The 20,205-nt window shown below is 40.2% G+C and overlaps 1 long non-coding RNA gene across 1 annotated transcript in view; it reads right to left on the bottom strand.

Annotated features, from left to right (window-relative positions):
• Window positions 1–11,401: 11,401 nt before the first annotated feature.
• LOC146785703 (uncharacterized) overlaps window positions 11,402–20,205 on the bottom strand; it is a 69,943-nt gene continuing 61,139 nt past the window's right edge. The window contains exons 46-52 of the long non-coding RNA XR_014970771.1: window positions 19,594–19,749; window positions 18,221–18,376; window positions 16,848–16,969; window positions 15,478–15,630; window positions 14,108–14,260; window positions 12,736–12,856; window positions 11,402–11,518 (exon numbers count right to left, since the gene is read on the bottom strand). This is a non-coding gene — a long non-coding RNA (uncharacterized LOC146785703). The remainder of the gene's footprint in view (window positions 11,519–12,735; window positions 12,857–14,107; window positions 14,261–15,477; window positions 15,631–16,847; window positions 16,970–18,220; window positions 18,377–19,593; window positions 19,750–20,205) is intronic.

Genomic DNA, 20,205 nt, shown 5'->3' with positions numbered 1-20,205 from the left:
GTCGGATGGAGATACATAAACAGATTATCCTTAACAATCCATCTTGAGTATCAGAGTCCAACATACGGAGTGCAGGAGAAGAGGTGAAATGAGCTTCCTTCCGTGAGAATGTAACACGCTCGTTCTGAAATGAGGTAGTACATTTCAGCCTCAAAGGCAGCAATTTGCTCGAATGGAACATTGCTAGTTCCAGGATCTAAAGCAGGCTTTAGTAGCGTTGGAGACAGCCGGGCTTTTATGAATTATTATGACCAACACAATGTGATCCATATTACTTTCAGCTTGACAGAAATTCTATTCAGGCACAGTCTCCCACTACAAGCTAGTGAGGACATGCTGATGCTGTGAACTTTTTAATGCCTAAAGGAATGATTGGGAGTTTTACTTACCATATAAATTGGTAAAATGATGCCGTATGCCGGAAGACTTCAATTTTTTTTTTTTCTTCAGTCTCGGCAATTCAGATAAACTCGGTTGTGAAACACTGCCACCGGTGGTCATTCAGTATAATCTGCAGATGGAAAAGTCCACTGTTAGCACATTTTCTATAAGCGATACAAAAAAATCTTGATTTTTATAAAGGGTAAACAGATCAATACTATGGAGTCTTTTATTGTGTAAATCAACAGCTCATTAGAAAATCAAATCTCAATTTTAGCTTTTTATCCTCGCATACTTCTCTGCATCCCTTGCCTCATTTGCTAAAACTCTCTAAACAACTGTAGCGCGTACATTAGGACATAGATCAATAGATGTTTTTGCCAGCCAAGTGGCAGTGAACCATTCTCACTTCTTTTGTTTTAGGATATGGTACACCAGTAGCAATTAAGCCAGCTGATAAGTTGAGAGTAAGGGTTATGCCACAGTTCATGGGAATAATAAAAACTATGAATAGCATAATGACCATCTCCATTTTAGCCAATTCCCACCACTTCAGAAATGGTGAAGATGACTCTTATCCTCAAACGTACGTTGATACAAAATGAGAAGTCTCAAAAACTTTCCTAATTTCTTTCATCTTAGTTTTCAGTTGGACATCCTGTCCACCCTGCTACTCATTTAGTTACCAACATCAATGTATCCTACTGCTTGTTAGCCAACAGAGTGGCCCTCATGTCCGACAACATCTTGCTTTAGCTTTATGATGTCAGCTTGCTAGGCAACAGAGTGGCCCTCATGTCAGACAACATCTGATTAGCTTTATGATGTCAGCGCACCACTGGACCAATTGTCCTTGTGGCAGCTGACCACACAGGAGGATGAGATCAGAAGCTATGCAGTAGGTTACTATCTGTATTCATAACTACAAGGCAAGTAGGAGGGGGAATGGTAAAGGACTCTGAACCACTCAAAGCACTGGGGCCTTTTTGAAAGTCGGATGGAGATACATAAACAGATTATCCTTAACAATCCATCTTGAGTATCAGAGTCCAACATACGGAGTGCAGGAGAAGAGGTGAAATGAGCTTCCTTCTGTGAGAATGTAACACGCTCGTTCTGAAATGAGGTAGTACATTTCAGCCTCAAAGGCAGCAATTTGCTCGAATGGAACATTGCTAGTTCCAGGATCTAAAGCAGGCTTTAGTAGCGTTGGAGACAGCCGGGCTTTTATGAATTATTATGACCAACACAATGTGATCCATATTACTTTCAGCTTGACAGAAATTCTATTCAGGCACAGTCTCCCACTACAAGCTAGTGAGGACATGCTGAGAACTTTTTAATGCCTAAAGGAATGATTGGGAGTTTTACTTACCATATAAATTGGTAAAATGATGCCGTATGCCAGAAGACTTCCTTTTTTTTTTTTCCTTCAGTCTCGGCAATTCAGAGAAACTCGGTTGTGAAACACTGCCACCGGTGGTCATTCAGTATAATCTGCAGATGGAAAAGTCCACTGTTGGCACATTTTCTATAAGCAATACAAAAAAATCTTGATTTTTATAAAGGGTAAACAGATCAATACTATGGAGTCTTTTATTGTGAAAATCAACAGCTCATTAGAAAATCAAATCTCAATTTTAGCTTTTTATCCTCACATACTTCTCTGCATCCCTTGCCTCATTTGCTAATACTCTCTAAACAACTGTAGCGCGTACATTAGGACATAGATCAATAGATGTTTTGGCCAGCCAAGTGGCAGTGAACCATTCTTACTTCTTTTGTTTTAGGATATGGTACACCAGTAGCAATTAAGCCAGCTGATAAGTTGAGAGTAAGGGTTATGCCACAGTTCATGGGAATAATAAAAACTATGAATAGCATAATGACCATCTCCATTTTAGCCAATTCCCACCACTTCAGAAATGGTGAAGAAGACTCTTATCCTCAAACGTACGTTGATACAAAACGAGAAGTCTCAAAAACTTTCCTAATTTCTTTCATCTTAGTTTTCAGTTGGACATCCTGTCCACCCTGCTACTCATTTAGTTACCAACATCAATGTATCCTACTGCTTGTTAGCCAACAGAGTGGCCCTCATGTCCGACAACATCTTGCTTTAGCTTTATGATGTCAGCTTGCTAGGCAACAGAGTGGCCCTCATGTCAGACAACATCTGATTAGCTTTATGATGTCAGCGCACCACTGGACCAATTGTCCTTGTGGCAGCTGACCACACAGGAGGATGACATCAGAAGTTATGCAGTAGGTTACTATCTGTATTCATGACTACAAGGCAAGTAGGAGGGGGAATGGTAAAGGACTCTGAACCACTCAAAGCACTGGGGCCTTTTTGAAAGTCGGATGGAGATACATAAACAGATTATCCTTAACAATCCATCTTGAGTATCAGAGTCCAACATAGGGAGTGCAGGAGAAGAGGTGAAATGAGCTTCCTTCCGTGAGAATGTAACACGCTCGTTCTGAAATGAGGTAGTACATTTCAGCCTCAAAGGCAGCAATTTGCTCGAATGGAACATTGCTAGTTCCAGGATCTAAAGCAGGCTTTAGTAACGTTGGAGACAGCCGGGCTTTTATGAATTATTATGACCAACACAATGTGATCCATATTACTTTCAGCTTGACAGAAATTCTATTCAGGCACAGTCTCCCACTACAAACTAGTGAGGACATGCTGATGCTGTGAACTTTTTAATGCCTAAAGGAATGATTGGGAGTTTTACTTACCATATAAATTGGTAAAATGATGCCGTATGCCGGAAGACTTCCTTTTTTTTTTTCCTTCAGTCTCGGCAATTCAGAGAAACTGTTGTGAAACACTGCCACCGGTGGTCATTCAGTATAATCAGCAGATGGAAAAGTCCACTGTTAGCACATTTTCTATAAGCAATACAAAAAAATCTTGATTTTTATAAAGGGTAAACAGATCAATACTATGGAGTCTTTTATTGTGTAAATCAACAGCTCATTAGAAAATCAAATCTCAATTTTAGCTTTTTATCCTCGCATACTTCTCTGCATCCCTTGCCTCATTTGCTAAAACTCTCTAAACAACTGTAGCGCGTACATTATGACATAGATCAATAGATGTTTTTGCCAGCCAAGTGGCAGTGAACCATTCTCACTTCTTTTGTTTTAGGATATGGTACACCAGTAGCAATTAAGCCAGCTGATAAGTTGAGAGTAAGGGTTATGCCACAGTTCATGGGAATAATAAAAACTATGAATAGCATAATGACCATCTCCATTTTAGCCAATTCCCACCACTTCAGAAATGGTGAAGATGACTCTTATCCTCAAACGTACGTTGATACAAAATGAGAAGTCTCAAAAACTTTCCTAATTTCTTTCATCTTAGTTTTCAGTTGGACATCCTGTCCACCCTGCTACTCATTTAGTTACCAACATCAATGTATCCTACTGCTTGTTAGCCAACAGAGTGGCCCTCATGTCCGACAACATCTTGCTTTAGCTTTATGATGTCAGCTTGCTAGGCAACAGAGTGGCCCTCATGTCAGACAACATCTGATTAGCTTTATGATGTCAGCGCACCACTGGACCAATTGTCCTTGTGGCAGCTGACCACACAGGAGGATGACATCAGAAGTTATGCAGTAGGTTACTATCTGTATTCATGACTACAAGGCAAGTAGGAGGGGGAATGGTAAAGGACTCTGAACCACTCAAAGCACTGGGGCCTTTTTGAAAGTCGGATGGAGATACATAAACAGATTATCCTTAACAATCCATCTTGAGTATCAGAGTCCAACATACGGAGTGCAGGAGAAGAGGTGAAATGAGCTTCCTTCCGTGAGAATGTAACACGCTCGTTCTGAAATGAGGTAGTACATTTCAGCCTCAAAGGCAGCAATTTGCTCGAATGGAACATTGCTAGTTCCAGGATCTAAAGCAGGCTTTAGTAGCGTTGGAGACAGCCGGGCTTTTATGAATTATTATGACCAACACAATGTGATCCATATTACTTTCAGCTTGACAGAAATTCTATTCAGGCACAGTCTCCCACTACAAGCTAGTGAGGACATGCTGATGCTGTGAACTTTTTAATGCCTAAAGGAATGATTGGGAGTTTTACTTACCATATAAATTGGTAAAATGATGCCGTATGCCGGAAGACTTCAATTTTTTTTTTTTCTTCAGTCTCGGCAATTCAGATAAACTCGGTTGTGAAACACTGCCACCGGTGGTCATTCAGTATAATCTGCAGATGGAAAAGTCCACTGTTAGCACATTTTCTATAAGCGATACAAAAAAATCTTGATTTTTATAAAGGGTAAACAGATCAATACTATGGAGTCTTTTATTGTGTAAATCAACAGCTCATTAGAAAATCAAATCTCAATTTTAGCTTTTTATCCTCGCATACATCTCTGCATCCCTTGCCTCATTTGCTAAAACTCTCTAAACAACTGTAGCGCGTACATTAGGACATAGATCAATAGATGTTTTTGCCAGCCAAGTGGCAGTGAACCATTCTCACTTCTTTTGTTTTAGGATATGGTACACCAGTAGCAATTAAGCCAGCTGATAAGTTGAGAGTAAGGGTTATGCCACAGTTCATGGGAATAATAAAAACTATGAATAGCATAATGACCATCTCCATTTTAGCCAATTCCCACCACTTCAGAAATGGTGAAGATGACTCTTATCCTCAAACGTACGTTGATACAAAATGAGAAGTCTCAAAAACTTTCCTAATTTCTTTCATCTTAGTTTTCAGTTGGACATCCTGTCCACCCTGCTACTCATTTAGTTACCAACATCAATGTATCCTACTGCTTGTTAGCCAACAGAGTGGCCCTCATGTCCGACAACATCTTGCTTTAGCTTTATGATGTCAGCTTGCTAGGCAACAGAGTGGCCCTCATGTCAGACAACATCTGATTAGCTTTATGATGTCAGCGCACCACTGGACCAATTGTCCTTGTGGCAGCTGACCACACAGGAGGATGAGATCAGAAGTTATGCAGTAGGTTACTATCTGTATTCATGACTACAAGGCAAGTAGGAGGGGGAATGGTAAAGGACTCTGAACCACTCAAAGCACTGGGGCCTTTTTGAAAGTCAGATGGAGATACAGAAACAGATTATCCTTAACAATCCATCTTGAGTATCAGAGTCCAACATACGGAGTGCAGGAGAAGAGGTGAAATGAGCTTCCTTCCGTGAGAATGTAACACGCTCGTTCTGAAATGAGGTAGTACATTTCAGCCTCAAAGGCAGCAATTTGCTCGAATGGAACATTGCTAGTTCCAGGATCTAAAGCAGGCTTTAGTAGCGTTGGAGACAGCCGGGCTTTTATGAATTATTATGACCAACACAATGTGATCCATATTACTTTCAGCTTGACAGAAATTCTATTCAGGCACAGTCTCCCACTACAAGCTAGTGAGGACATGCTGATGCTGTGAACTTTTTAATGCCTAAAGGAATGATTGGGAGTTTTACTTACCATATAAATTGGTAAAATGATGCCGTATGCCAGAAGACTTCCTTTTTTTTTTTTCCTTCAGTCTCGGCAATTCAGAGAAACTCGGTTGTGAAACACTGCCACCGGTGGTCATTCAGTATAATCTGCAGATGGAAAAGTCCACTGTTGGCACATTTTCTATAAGCAATACAAAAAAATCTTGATTTTTATAAAGGGTAAACAGATCAATACTATGGAGTCTTTTATTGTGAAAATCAACAGCTCATTAGAAAATCAAATCTCAATTTTAGCTTTTTATCCTCACATACTTCTCTGCATCCCTTGCCTCATTTGCTAAAACTCTCTAAACAACTGTAGCGCGTACATTAGGACATAGATCAATAGATGTTTTGGCCAGCCAAGTGGCAGTGAACCATTCTTACTTCTTTTGTTTTAGGATATGGTACACCAGTAGCAATTAAGCCAGCTGATAAGTTGAGAGTAAAGGTTATGCCACAGTTCATGGGAATAATAAAAACTATGAATAGCATAATGACCATCTCCATTTTAGCCAATTCCCACCACTTCAGAAATGGTGAAGAAGACTCTTATCCTCAAACGTACGTTGATACAAAACGAGAAGTCTCAAAAACTTTCCTAATTTCTTTCATCTTAGTTTTCAGTTGGACATCCTGTCCACCCTGCTACTCATTTAGTTACCAACATCAATGTATCCTACTGCTTGTTAGCCAACAGAGTGGCCCTCATGTCCGACAACATCTTGCTTTAGCTTTATGATGTCAGCTTGCTAGGCAACAGAGTGGCCCTCATGTCAGACAACATCTGATTAGCTTTATGATGTCAGCGCACCACTGGACCAATTGTCCTTGTGGCAGCTGACCACACAGGAGGATGAGATCAGAAGTTATGCAGTAGGTTACTATCTGTATTCATAACTACAAGGCAAGTAGGAGGGGGAATGGTAAAGGACTCTGAACCACTCAAAGCACTGGGGCCTTTTTGAAAGTCGGATGGAGATACATAAACAGATTATCCTTAACAATCCATCTTGAGTATCAGAGTCCAACATACGGAGTGCAGGAGAAGAGGTGAAATGAGCTTCCTTCCGTGAGAATGTAACACGCTCGTTCTGAAATGAGGTAGTACATTTCAGCCTCAAAGGCAGCAATTTGCTCGAATGGAACATTGCTAGTTCCAGGATCTAAAGCAGGCTTTAGTAGCGTTGGAGACAGCCGGGCTTTTATGAATTATTATGACCAACACAATGTGATCCATATTACTTTCAGCTTGACAGAAATTCTATTCAGGCACAGTCTCCCACTACAAGCTAGTGAGGACATGCTGATGCTGTGAACTTTTTAATGCCTAAAGGAATGATTGGGAGTTTTACTTACCATATAAATTGGTAAAATGATGCCGTATGCCAGAAGACTTCCTTTTTTTTTTTCCTTCAGTCTCGGCAATTCAGAGAAACTCGGTTGTGAAACACTGCCACCGGTGGTCATTCAGTATAATCTGCAGATGGAAAAGTCCACTGTTGGCACATTTTCTATAAGCAATACAAAAAAATCTTGATTTTTATAAAGGGTAAACAGATCAATACTATGGAGTCTTTTATTGTGAAAATCAACAGCTCATTAGAAAATCAAATCTCAATTTTAGCTTTTTATCCTCACATACTTCTCTGCATCCCTTGCCTCATTTGCTAAAACTCTCTAAACAACTGTAGCGCGTACATTATGACATAGATCAATAGATGTTTTTGCCAGCCAAGTGGCAGTGAACCATTCTCACTTCTTTTGTTTTAGGATATGGTACACCAGTAGCAATTAAGCCAGCTGATAAGTTGAGAGTAAGGGTTATGCCACAGTTCATGGGAATAATAAAAACTATGAATAGCATAATGACCATCTCCATTTTAGCCAATTCCCACCACTTCAGAAATGGTGAAGATGACTCTTATCCTCAAACGTACGTTGATACAAAATGAGAAGTCTCAAAAACTTTCCTAATTTCTTTCATCTTAGTTTTCAGTTGGACATCCTGTCCACCCTGCTACTCATTTAGTTACCAACATCAATGTATCCTACTGCTTGTTAGCCAACAGAGTGGCCCTCATGTCCGACAACATCTTGCTTTAGCTTTATGATGTCAGCTTGCTAGGCAACAGAGTGGCCCTCATGTCAGACAACATCTGATTAGCTTTATGATGTCAGCGCACCACTGGACCAATTGTCCTTGTGGCAGCTGACCACACAGGAGGATGACATCAGAAGTTATGCAGTAGGTTACTATCTGTATTCATGACTACAAGGCAAGTAGGAGGGGGAATGGTAAAGGACTCTGAACCACTCAAAGCACTGGGGCCTTTTTGAAAGTCGGATGGAGATACATAAACAGATTATCCTTAACAATCCATCTTGAGTATCAGAGTCCAACATACGGAGTGCAGGAGAAGAGGTGAAATGAGCTTCCTTCCGTGAGAATGTAACACGCTCGTTCTGAAATGAGGTAGTACATTTCAGCCTCAAAGGCAGCAATTTGCTCGAATGGAACATTGCTAGTTCCAGGATCTAAAGCAGGCTTTAGTAGCGTTGGAGACAGCCGGGCTTTTATGAATTATTATGACCAACACAATGTGATCCATATTACTTTCAGCTTGACAGAAATTCTATTCAGGCACAGTCTCCCACTACAAGCTAGTGAGGACATGCTGATGCTGTGAACTTTTTAATGCCTAAAGGAATGATTGGGAGTTTTACTTACCATATAAATTGGTAAAATGATGCCGTATGCCGGAAGACTTCAATTTTTTTTTTTTCTTCAGTCTCGGCAATTCAGATAAACTCGGTTGTGAAACACTGCCACCGGTGGTCATTCAGTATAATCTGCAGATGGAAAAGTCCACTGTTAGCACATTTTCTATAAGCGATACAAAAAAATCTTGATTTTTATAAAGGGTAAACAGATCAATACTATGGAGTCTTTTATTGTGTAAATCAACAGCTCATTAGAAAATCAAATCTCAATTTTAGCTTTTTATCCTCGCATACTTCTCTGCATCCCTTGCCTCATTTGCTAAAACTCTCTAAACAACTGTAGCGCGTACATTAGGACATAGATCAATAGATGTTTTTGCCAGCCAAGTGGCAGTGAACCATTCTCACTTCTTTTGTTTTAGGATATGGTACACCAGTAGCAATTAAGCCAGCTGATAAGTTGAGAGTAAGGGTTATGCCACAGTTCATGGGAATAATAAAAACTATGAATAGCATAATGACCATCTCCATTTTAGCCAATTCCCACCACTTCAGAAATGGTGAAGATGACTCTTATCCTCAAACGTACGTTGATACAAAATGAGAAGTCTCAAAAACTTTCCTAATTTCTTTCATCTTAGTTTTCAGTTGGACATCCTGTCCACCCTGCTACTCATTTAGTTACCAACATCAATGTATCCTACTGCTTGTTAGCCAACAGAGTGGCCCTCATGTCCGACAACATCTTGCTTTAGCTTTATGATGTCAGCTTGCTAGGCAACAGAGTGGCCCTCATGTCAGACAACATCTGATTAGCTTTATGATGTCAGCGCACCACTGGACCAATTGTCCTTGTGGCAGCTGACCACACAGGAGGATGAGATCAGAAGTTATGCAGTAGGTTACTATCTGTATTCATGACTACAAGGCAAGTAGGAGGGGGAATGGTAAAGGACTCTGAACCACTCAAAGCACTGGGGCCTTTTTGAAAGTCAGATGGAGATACAGAAACAGATTATCCTTAACAATCCATCTTGAGTATCAGAGTCCAACATACGGAGTGCAGGAGAAGAGGTGAAATGAGCTTCCTTCCGTGAGAATGTAACACGCTCGTTCTGAAATGAGGTAGTACATTTCAGCCTCAAAGGCAGCAATTTGCTCGAATGGAACATTGCTAGTTCCAGGATCTAAAGCAGGCTTTAGTAGCGTTGGAGACAGCCGGGCTTTTATGAATTATTATGACCAACACAATGTGATCCATATTACTTTCAGCTTGACAGAAATTCTATTCAGGCACAGTCTCCCACTACAAGCTAGTGAGGACATGCTGATGCTGTGAACTTTTTAATGCCTAAAGGAATGATTGGGAGTTTTACTTACCATATAAATTGGTAAAATGATGCCGTATGCCAGAAGACTTCCTTTTTTTTTTTTCCTTCAGTCTCGGCAATTCAGAGAAACTCGGTTGTGAAACACTGCCACCGGTGGTCATTCAGTATAATCTGCAGATGAAAAAGTCCACTGTTGGCACATTTTCTATAAGCAATACAAAAAAATCTTGATTTTTATAAAGGGTAAACAGATCAATACTATGGAGTCTTTTATTGTGAAAATCAACAGCTCATTAGAAAATCAAATCTCAATTTTAGCTTTTTATCCTCACATACTTCTCTGCATCCCTTGCCTCATTTGCTAAAACTCTCTAAACAACTGTAGCGCGTACATTAGGACATAGATCAATAGATGTTTTGGCCAGCCAAGTGGCAGTGAACCATTCTTACTTCTTTTGTTTTAGGATATGGTACACCAGTAGCAATTAAGCCAGCTGATAAGTTGAGAGTAAAGGTTATGCCACAGTTCATGGGAATAATAAAAACTATGAATAGCATAATGACCATCTCCATTTTAGCCAATTCCCACCACTTCAGAAATGGTGAAGAAGACTCTTATCCTCAAACGTACGTTGATACAAAACGAGAAGTCTCAAAAACTTTCCTAATTTCTTTCATCTTAGTTTTCAGTTGGACATCCTGTCCACCCTGCTACTCATTTAGTTACCAACATCAATGTATCCTACTGCTTGTTAGCCAACAGAGTGGCCCTCATGTCCGACAACATCTTGCTTTAGCTTTATGATGTCAGCTTGCTAGGCAACAGAGTGGCCCTCATGTCAGACAACATCTGATTAGCTTTATGATGTCAGCGCACCACTGGACCAATTGTCCTTGTGGCAGCTGACCACACAGGAGGATGAGATCAGAAGTTATGCAGTAGGTTACTATCTGTATTCATAACTACAAGGCAAGTAGGAGGGGGAATGGTAAAGGACTCTGAACCACTCAAAGCACTGGGGCCTTTTTGAAAGTCGGATGGAGATACATAAACAGATTATCCTTAACAATCCATCTTGAGAATCAGAGTCCAACATACGGAGTGCAGGAGAAGAGGTGAAATGAGCTTCCTTCCGTGAGAATGTAACACGCTCGTTCTGAAATGAGGTAGTACATTTCAGCCTCAAAGGCAGCAATTTGCTCGAATGGAACATTGCTAGTTCCAGGATCTAAAGCAGGCTTTAGTAGCGTTGGAGACAGCCGGGCTTTTATGAATTATTATGACCAACACAATGTGATCCATATTACTTTCAGCTTGACAGAAATTCTATTCAGGCACAGTCTCCCACTACAAGCTAGTGAGGACATGCTGATGCTGTGAACTTTTTAATGCCTAAAGGAATGATTGGGAGTTTTACTTACCATATAAATTGGTAAAATGATGCCGTATGCCAGAAGACTTCCTTTTTTTTTTTCCTTCAGTCTCGGCAATTCAGAGAAACTCGGTTGTGAAACACTGCCACCGGTGGTCATTCAGTATAATCTGCAGATGGAAAAGTCCACTGTTGGCACATTTTCTATAAGCAATACAAAAAAATCTTGATTTTTATAAAGGGTAAACAGATCAATACTATGGAGTCTTTTATTGTGAAAATCAACAGCTCATTAGAAAATCAAATCTCAATTTTAGCTTTTTATCCTCGCATACTTCTCTGCATCCCTTGCCTCATTTGCTAAAACTCTCTAAACAACTGTAGCGCGTACATTATGACATAGATCAATAGATGTTTTTGCCAGCCAAGTGGCAGTGAACCATTCTCACTTCCTTTGTTTTAGGATATGGTACACCAGTAGCAATTAAGCCAGCTGATAAGTTGAGAGTAAGGGTTATGCCACAGTTCATGGGAATAATAAAAACTATGAATAGCATAATGACCATCTCCATTTTAGCCAATTCCCACCACTTCAGAAATGGTGAAGATGACTCTTATCCTCAAACGTACGTTGATACAAAATGAGAAGTCTCAAAAACTTTCCTAATTTCTTTCATCTTAGTTTTCAGTTGGACATCCTGTCCACCCTGCTACTCATTTAGTTACCAACATCAATGTATCCTACTGCTTGTTAGCCAACAGAGTGGCCCTCATGTCCGACAACATCTTGCTTTAGCTTTATGATGTCAGCTTGCTAGGCAACAGAGTGGCCCTCATGTCAGACAACATCTGATTAGCTTTATGATGTCAGCGCACCACTGGACCAATTGTCCTTGTGGCAGCTGACCACACAGGAGGATGAGATCAGAAGCTATGCAGTAGGTTACTATCTGTATTCATAACTACAAGGCAAGTAGGAGGGGGAATGGTAAAGGACTCTGAACCACTCAAAGCACTGGGGCCTTTTTGAAAGTCGGATGGAGATACATAAACAGATTATCCTTAACAATCCATCTTGAGTATCAGAGTCCAACATACGGAGTGCAGGAGAAGAGGTGAAATGAGCTTCCTTCCGTGAGAATGTAACACGCTCGTTCTGAAATGAGGTAGTACATTTCAGCCTCAAAGGCAGCAATTTGCTCGAATGGAACATTGCTAGTTCCAGGATCTAAAGCAGGCTTTAGTAGCGTTGGAGACAGCCGGGCTTTTATGAATTATTATGACCAACACAATGTGATCCATATTACTTTCAGCTTGACAGAAATTCTATTCAGGCACAGTCTCCCACTACAAGCTAGTGAGGACATGCTGATGCTGTGAACTTTTTAATGCCTAAAGGAATGATTGGGAGTTTTACTTACCATATAAATTGGTAAAATGATGCCGTATGCCAGAAGACTTACTTTTTTTTTTTCCTTCAGTCTCGGCAATTCAGAGAAACTCGGTTGTGAAACACTGCCACCGGTGGTCATTCAGTATAATCTGCAGATGGAAAAGTCCACTGTTGGCACATTTTCTATAAGCAATACAAAAAAATCTTGATTTTTATAAAGGGTAAACAGATCAATACTATGGAGTCTTTTATTGTGAAAATCAACAGCTCATTAGAAAATCAAATCTCAATTTTAGCTTTTTATCCTCACATACTTCTCTGCATCCCTTGCCTCATTTGCTAAAACTCTCTAAACAACTGTAGCGCGTACATTAGGACATAGATCAATAGATGTTTTTGCCAGCCAAGTGGCAGTGAACCATTCTCACTTCTTTTGTTTTAGGATATGGTACACCAGTAGCAATTAAGCCAGCTGATAAGTTGAGAGTAAGGGTTATGCCACAGTTCATGGGAATAATAAAAACTATGAATAGCATAATGACCATCTCCATTTTAGCCAATTCCCACCACTTCAGAAATGGTGAAGATGACTCTTATCCTCAAACGTACGTTGATACAAAATGAGAAGTCTCAAAAACTTTCCTAATTTCTTTCATCTTAGTTTTCAGTTGGACATCCTGTCCACCCTGCTACTCATTTAGTTACCAACATCAATGTATCCTACTGCTTGTTAGCCAACAGAGTGGCCCTCATGTCCGACAACATCTTGCTTTAGCTTTATGATGTCAGCTTGCTAGGCAACAGAGTGGCCCTCATGTCAGACAACATCTGATTAGCTTTATGATGTCAGCGCACCACTGGACCAATTGTCCTTGTGGCAGCTGACCACACAGGAGGATGACATCAGAAGTTATGCAGTAGGTTACTATCTGTATTCATGACTACAAGGCAAGTAGGAGGGGGAATGGTAAAGGACTCTGAACCACTCAAAGCACTGGGGCCTTTTTGAAAGTCGGATGGAGATACATAAACAGATTATCCTTAACAATCCATCTTGAGTATCAGAGTCCAACATAGGGAGTGCAGGAGAAGAGGTGAAATGAGCTTCCTTCCGTGAGAATGTAACACGCTCGTTCTGAAATGAGGTAGTACATTTCAGCCTCAAAGGCAGCAATTTGCTCGAATGGAACATTGCTAGTTCCAGGATCTAAAGCAGGCTTTAGTAACGTTGGAGACAGCCGGGCTTTTATGAATTATTATGACCAACACAATGTGATCCATATTACTTTCAGCTTGACAGAAATTCTATTCAGGCACAGTCTCCCACTACAAACTAGTGAGGACATGCTGATGCTGTGAACTTTTTAATGCCTAAAGGAATGATTGGGAGTTTTACTTACCATATAAATTGGTAAAATGATGCCGTATGCCGGAAGACTTCCTTTTTTTTTTTCCTTCAGTCTCGGCAATTCAGAGAAACTGTTGTGAAACACTGCCACCGGTGGTCATTCAGTATAATCAGCAGATGGAAAAGTCCACTGTTAGCACATTTTCTATAAGCAATACAAAAAAATCTTGATTTTTATAAAGGGTAAACAGATCAATACTATGGAGTCTTTTATTGTGAAAATCAACAGCTCATTAGAAAATCAAATCTCAATTTTAGCTTTTTATCCTCACATACTTCTCTGCATCCCTTGCCTCATTTGCTAAAACTCTCTAAACAACTGTAGCGCGTACATTAGGACATAGATCAATAGATGTTTTTGCCAGCCAAGTGGCAGTGAACCATTCTCACTTCTTTTGTTTTAGGATATGGTACACCAGTAGCAATTAAGCCAGCTGATAAGTTGAGAGTAAGGGTTATGCCACAGTTCATGGGAATAATAAAAACTATGAATAGCATAATGACCATCTCCATTTTAGCCAATTCCCACCACTTCAGAAATGGTGAAGAAGACTCTTATCCTCAAACGTACGTTGATACAAAACGAGAAGTCTCAAAAACTTTCCTAATTTCTTTCATCTTAGTTTTCAGTTGGACATCCTGTCCACCCTGCTACTCATTTAGTTACCAACATCAATGTATCCTACTGCTTGTTAGCCAACAGAGTGGCCCTCATGTCCGACAACATCTTGCTTTAGCTTTATGATGTCAGCTTGCTAGGCAACAGAGTGGCCCTCATGTCAGACAACATCTGATTAGCTTTATGATGTCAGCGCACCACTGGACCAATTGTCCTTGTGGCAGCTGACCACACAGGAGGATGACATCAGAAGTTATGCAGTAGGTTACTATCTGTATTCATGACTACAAGGCAAGTAGGAGGGGGAATGGTAAAGGACTCTGAACCACTCAAAGCACTGGGGCCTTTTTGAAAGTCGGATGGAGATACATAAACAGATTATCCTTAACAATCCATCTTGAGTATCAGAGTCCAACATAGGGAGTGCAGGAGAAGAGGTGAAATGAGCTTCCTTCCGTGAGAATGTAACACGCTCGTTCTGAAATGAGGTAGTACATTTCAGCCTCAAAGGCAGCAATTTGCTCGAATGGAACATTGCTAGTTCCAGGATCTAAAGCAGGCTTTAGTAACGTTGGAGACAGCCGGGCTTTTATGAATTATTATGACCAACACAATGTGATCCATATTACTTTCAGCTTGACAGAAATTCTATTCAGGCACAGTCTCCCACTACAAACTAGTGAGGACATGCTGATGCTGTGAACTTTTTAATGCCTAAAGGAATGATTGGGAGTTTTACTTACCATATAAATTGGTAAAATGATGCCGTATGCCGGAAGACTTCCTTTTTTTTTTTCCTTCAGTCTCGGCAATTCAGAGAAACTGTTGTGAAACACTGCCACCGGTGGTCATTCAGTATAATCAGCAGATGGAAAAGTCCACTGTTAGCACATTTTCTATAAGCAATACAAAAAAATCTTGATTTTTATAAAGGGTAAACAGATCAATACTATGGAGTCTTTTATTGTGAAAATCAACAGCTCATTAGAAAATCAAATCTCAATTTTAGCTTTTTATCCTCACATACTTCTCTGCATCCCTTGCCTCATTTGCTAAAACTCTCTAAACAACTGTAGCGCGTACATTAGGACATAGATCAATAGATGTTTTTGCCAGCCAAGTGGCAGTGAACCATTCTCACTTCTTTTGTTTTAGGATATGGTACACCAGTAGCAATTAAGCCAGCTGATAAGTTGAGAGTAAGGGTTATGCCACAGTTCATGGGAATAATAAAAACTATGAATAGCATAATGACCATCTCCATTTTAGCCAATTCCCACCACTTCAGAAATGGTGAAGATGACTCTTATCCTCAAACGTACGTTGATACAAAATGAGAAGTCTCAAAAACTTTCCTAATTTCTTTCATCTTAGTTTTCAGTTGGACATCCTGTCCACCCTGCTACTCATTTAGTTACCAACATCAATGTATCCTACTGCTTGTTAGCCAACAGAGTGGCCCTCATGTCCGACAACATCTTGCTTTAGCTTTATGATGTCAGCTTGCTAGGCAACAGAGTGGCCCTCATGTCAGACAACATCTGATTAGCTTTATGATGTCAGCGCACCACTGGACCAATTGTCCTTGTGGCAGCTGACCACACAGGAGGATGACATCAGAAGTTATGCAGTAGGTTACTATCTGTATTCATGACTACAAGGCAAGTAGGAGGGGGAATGGTAAAGGACTCTGAACCACTCAAAGCACTGGGGCCTTTTTGAAAGTCGGATGGAGATACATAAACAGATTATCCTTAACAATCCATCTTGAGTATCAGAGTCCAACATACGGAGTGCAGGAGAAGAGGTGAAATGAGCTTCCTTCCGTGAGAATGTAACACGCTCGTTCTGAAATGAGGTAGTACATTTCAGCCTCAAAGGCAGCAATTTGCTCGAATGGAACATTGCTAGTTCCAGGATCTAAAGCAGGCTTTAGTAGCGTTGGAGACAGCCGGGCTTTTATGAATTATTATGACCAACACAATGTGATCCATATTACTTTCAGCTTGACAGAAATTCTATTCAGGCACAGTCTCCCACTACAAGCTAGTGAGGACATGCTGATGCTGTGAACTTTTTAATGCCTAAAGGAATGATTGGGAGTTTTACTTACCATATAAATTGGTAAAATGATGCCGTATGCCGGAAGACTTCAATTTTTTTTTTTTCTTCAGTCTCGGCAATTCAGATAAACTCGGTTGTGAAACACTGCCACCGGTGGTCATTCAGTATAATCTGCAGATGGAAAAGTCCACTGTTAGCACATTTTCTATAAGCGATACAAAAAAATCTTGATTTTTATAAAGGGTAAACAGATCAATACTATGGAGTCTTTTATTGTGTAAATCAACAGCTCATTAGAAAATCAAATCTCAATTTTAGCTTTTTATCCTCGCATACTTCTCTGCATCCCTTGCCTCATTTGCTAAAACTCTCTAAACAACTGTAGCGCGTACATTAGGACATAGATCAATAGATGTTTTTGCCAGCCAAGTGGCAGTGAACCATTCTCACTTCTTTTGTTTTAGGATATGGTACACCAGTAGCAATTAAGCCAGCTGATAAGTTGAGAGTAAGGGTTATGCCACAGTTCATGGGAATAATAAAAACTATGAATAGCATAATGACCATCTCCATTTTAGCCAATTCCCACCACTTCAGAAATGGTGAAGATGACTCTTATCCTCAAACGTACGTTGATACAAAATGAGAAGTCTCAAAAACTTTCCTAATTTCTTTCATCTTAGTTTTCAGTTGGACATCCTGTCCACCCTGCTACTCATTTAGTTACCAACATCAATGTATCCTACTGCTTGTTAGCCAACAGAGTGGCCCTCATGTCCGACAACATCTTGCTTTAGCTTTATGATGTCAGCTTGCTAGGCAACAGAGTGGCCCTCATGTCAGACAACATCTGATTAGCTTTATGATGTCAGCGCACCACTGGACCAATTGTCCTTGTGGCAGCTGACCACACAGGAGGATGAGATCAGAAGTTATGCAGTAGGTTACTATCTGTATTCATGACTACAAGGCAAGTAGGAGGGGGAATGGTAAAGGACTCTGAACCACTCAAAGCACTGGGGCCTTTTTGAAAGTCAGATGGAGATACAGAAACAGATTATCCTTAACAATCCATCTTGAGTATCAGAGTCCAACATACGGAGTGCAGGAGAAGAGGTGAAATGAGCTTCCTTCCGTGAGAATGTAACACGCTCGTTCTGAAATGAGGTAGTACATTTCAGCCTCAAAGGCAGCAATTTGCTCGAATGGAACATTGCTAGTTCCAGGATCTAAAGCAGGCTTTAGTAGCGTTGGAGACAGCCGGGCTTTTATGAATTATTATGACCAACACAATGTGATCCATATTACTTTCAGCTTGACAGAAATTCTATTCAGGCACAGTCTCCCACTACAAGCTAGTGAGGACATGCTGATGCTGTGAACTTTTTAATGCCTAAAGGAATGATTGGGAGTTTTACTTACCATATAAATTGGTAAAATGATGCCGTATGCCAGAAGACTTCCTTTTTTTTTTTTCCTTCAGTCTCGGCAATTCAGAGAAACTCGGTTGTGAAACACTGCCACCGGTGGTCATTCAGTATAATCTGCAGATGGAAAAGTCCACTGTTGGCACATTTTCTATAAGCAATACAAAAAAATCTTGATTTTTATAAAGGGTAAACAGATCAATACTATGGAGTCTTTTATTGTGAAAATCAACAGCTCATTAGAAAATCAAATCTCAATTTTAGCTTTTTATCCTCACATACTTCTCTGCATCCCTTGCCTCATTTGCTAAAACTCTCTAAACAACTGTAGCGCGTACATTAGGACATAGATCAATAGATGTTTTTGCCAGCCAAGTGGCAGTGAACCATTCTCACTTCTTTTGTTTTAGGATATGGTACACCAGTAGCAATTAAGCCAGCTGATAAGTTGAGAGTAAGGGTTATGCCACAGTTCATGGGAATAATAAAAACTATGAATAGCATAATGACCATCTCCATTTTAGCCAATTCCCACCACTTCAGAAATGGTGAAGATGACTCTTATCCTCAAACGTACGTTGATACAAAATGAGAAGTCTCAAAAACTTTCCTAATTTCTTTCATCTTAGTTTTCAGTTGGACATCCTGTCCACCCTGCTACTCATTTAGTTACCAACATCAATGTATCCTACTGCTTGTTAGCCAACAGAGTGGCCCTCATGTCCGACAACATCTTGCTTTAGCTTTATGATGTCAGCTTGCTAGGCAACAGAGTGGCCCTCATGTCAGACAACATCTGATTAGCTTTATGATGTCAGCGCACCACTGGACCAATTGTCCTTGTGGCAGCTGACCACACAGGAGGATGAGATCAGAAGTTATGCAGTAGGTTACTATCTGTATTCATAACTACAAGGCAAGTAGGAGGGGGAATGGTAAAGGACTCTGAACCACTCAAAGCACTGGGGCCTTTTTGAAAGTCGGATGGAGATACATAAACAGATTATCCTTAACAATCCATCTTGAGTATCAGAGTCCAACATAGGGAGTGCAGGAGAAGAGGTGAAATGAGCTTCCTTCCGTGAGAATGTAACACGCTCGTTCTGAAATGAGGTAGTACATTTCAGCCTCAAAGGCAGCAATTTGCTCGAATGGAACATTGCTAGTTCCAGGATCTAAAGCAGGCTTTAGTAGCGTTGGAGACAGCCGGGCTTTTATGAATTATTATGACCAACACAATGTGATCCATATTACTTTCAGCTTGACAGAAATTCTATTCAGGCACAGTCTCCCACTACAAGCTAGTGAGGACATGCTGATGCTGTGAACTTTTTAATGCCTAAAGGAATGATTGGGAGTTTTACTTACCATATAAATTGGTAAAATGATGCCGTATGCCAGAAGACTTCCTTTTTTTTTTTTCCTTCAGTCTCGGCAATTCAGAGAAACTCGGTTGTGAAACACTGCCACCGGTGGTCATTCAGTATAATCTGCAGATGGAAAAGTCCACTGTTGGCACATTTTCTATAAGCAATACAAAAAAATCTTGATTTTTATAAAGGGTAAACAGATCAATACTATGGAGTCTTTTATTGTGAAAATCAACAGCTCATTAGAAAATCAAATCTCAATTTTAGCTTTTTATCCTCACATACTTCTCTGCATCCCTTGCCTCATTTGCTAAAACTCTCTAAACAACTGTAGCGCGTACATTAGGACATAGATCAATAGATGTTTTTGCCAGCCAAGTGGCAGTGAACCATTCTCACTTCTTTTGTTTTAGGATATGGTACACCAGTAGCAATTAAGCCAGCTGATAAGTTGAGAGTAAGGGTTATGCCACAGTTCATGGGAATAATAAAAACTATGAATAGCATAATGACCATCTCCATTTTAGCCAATTCCCACCACTTCAGAAATGGTGAAGATGACTCTTATCCTCAAACGTACGTTGATACAAAATGAGAAGTCTCAAAAACT

The sequence above is a fragment of the Triturus cristatus genome, chromosome 11, assembly GCF_964204655.1.
Source record: "Triturus cristatus chromosome 11, aTriCri1.1, whole genome shotgun sequence".
NCBI lineage: Eukaryota > Metazoa > Chordata > Amphibia > Caudata > Salamandridae > Triturus > Triturus cristatus.
This window is presented reverse-complemented; position numbering and strand designations above follow the sequence as displayed.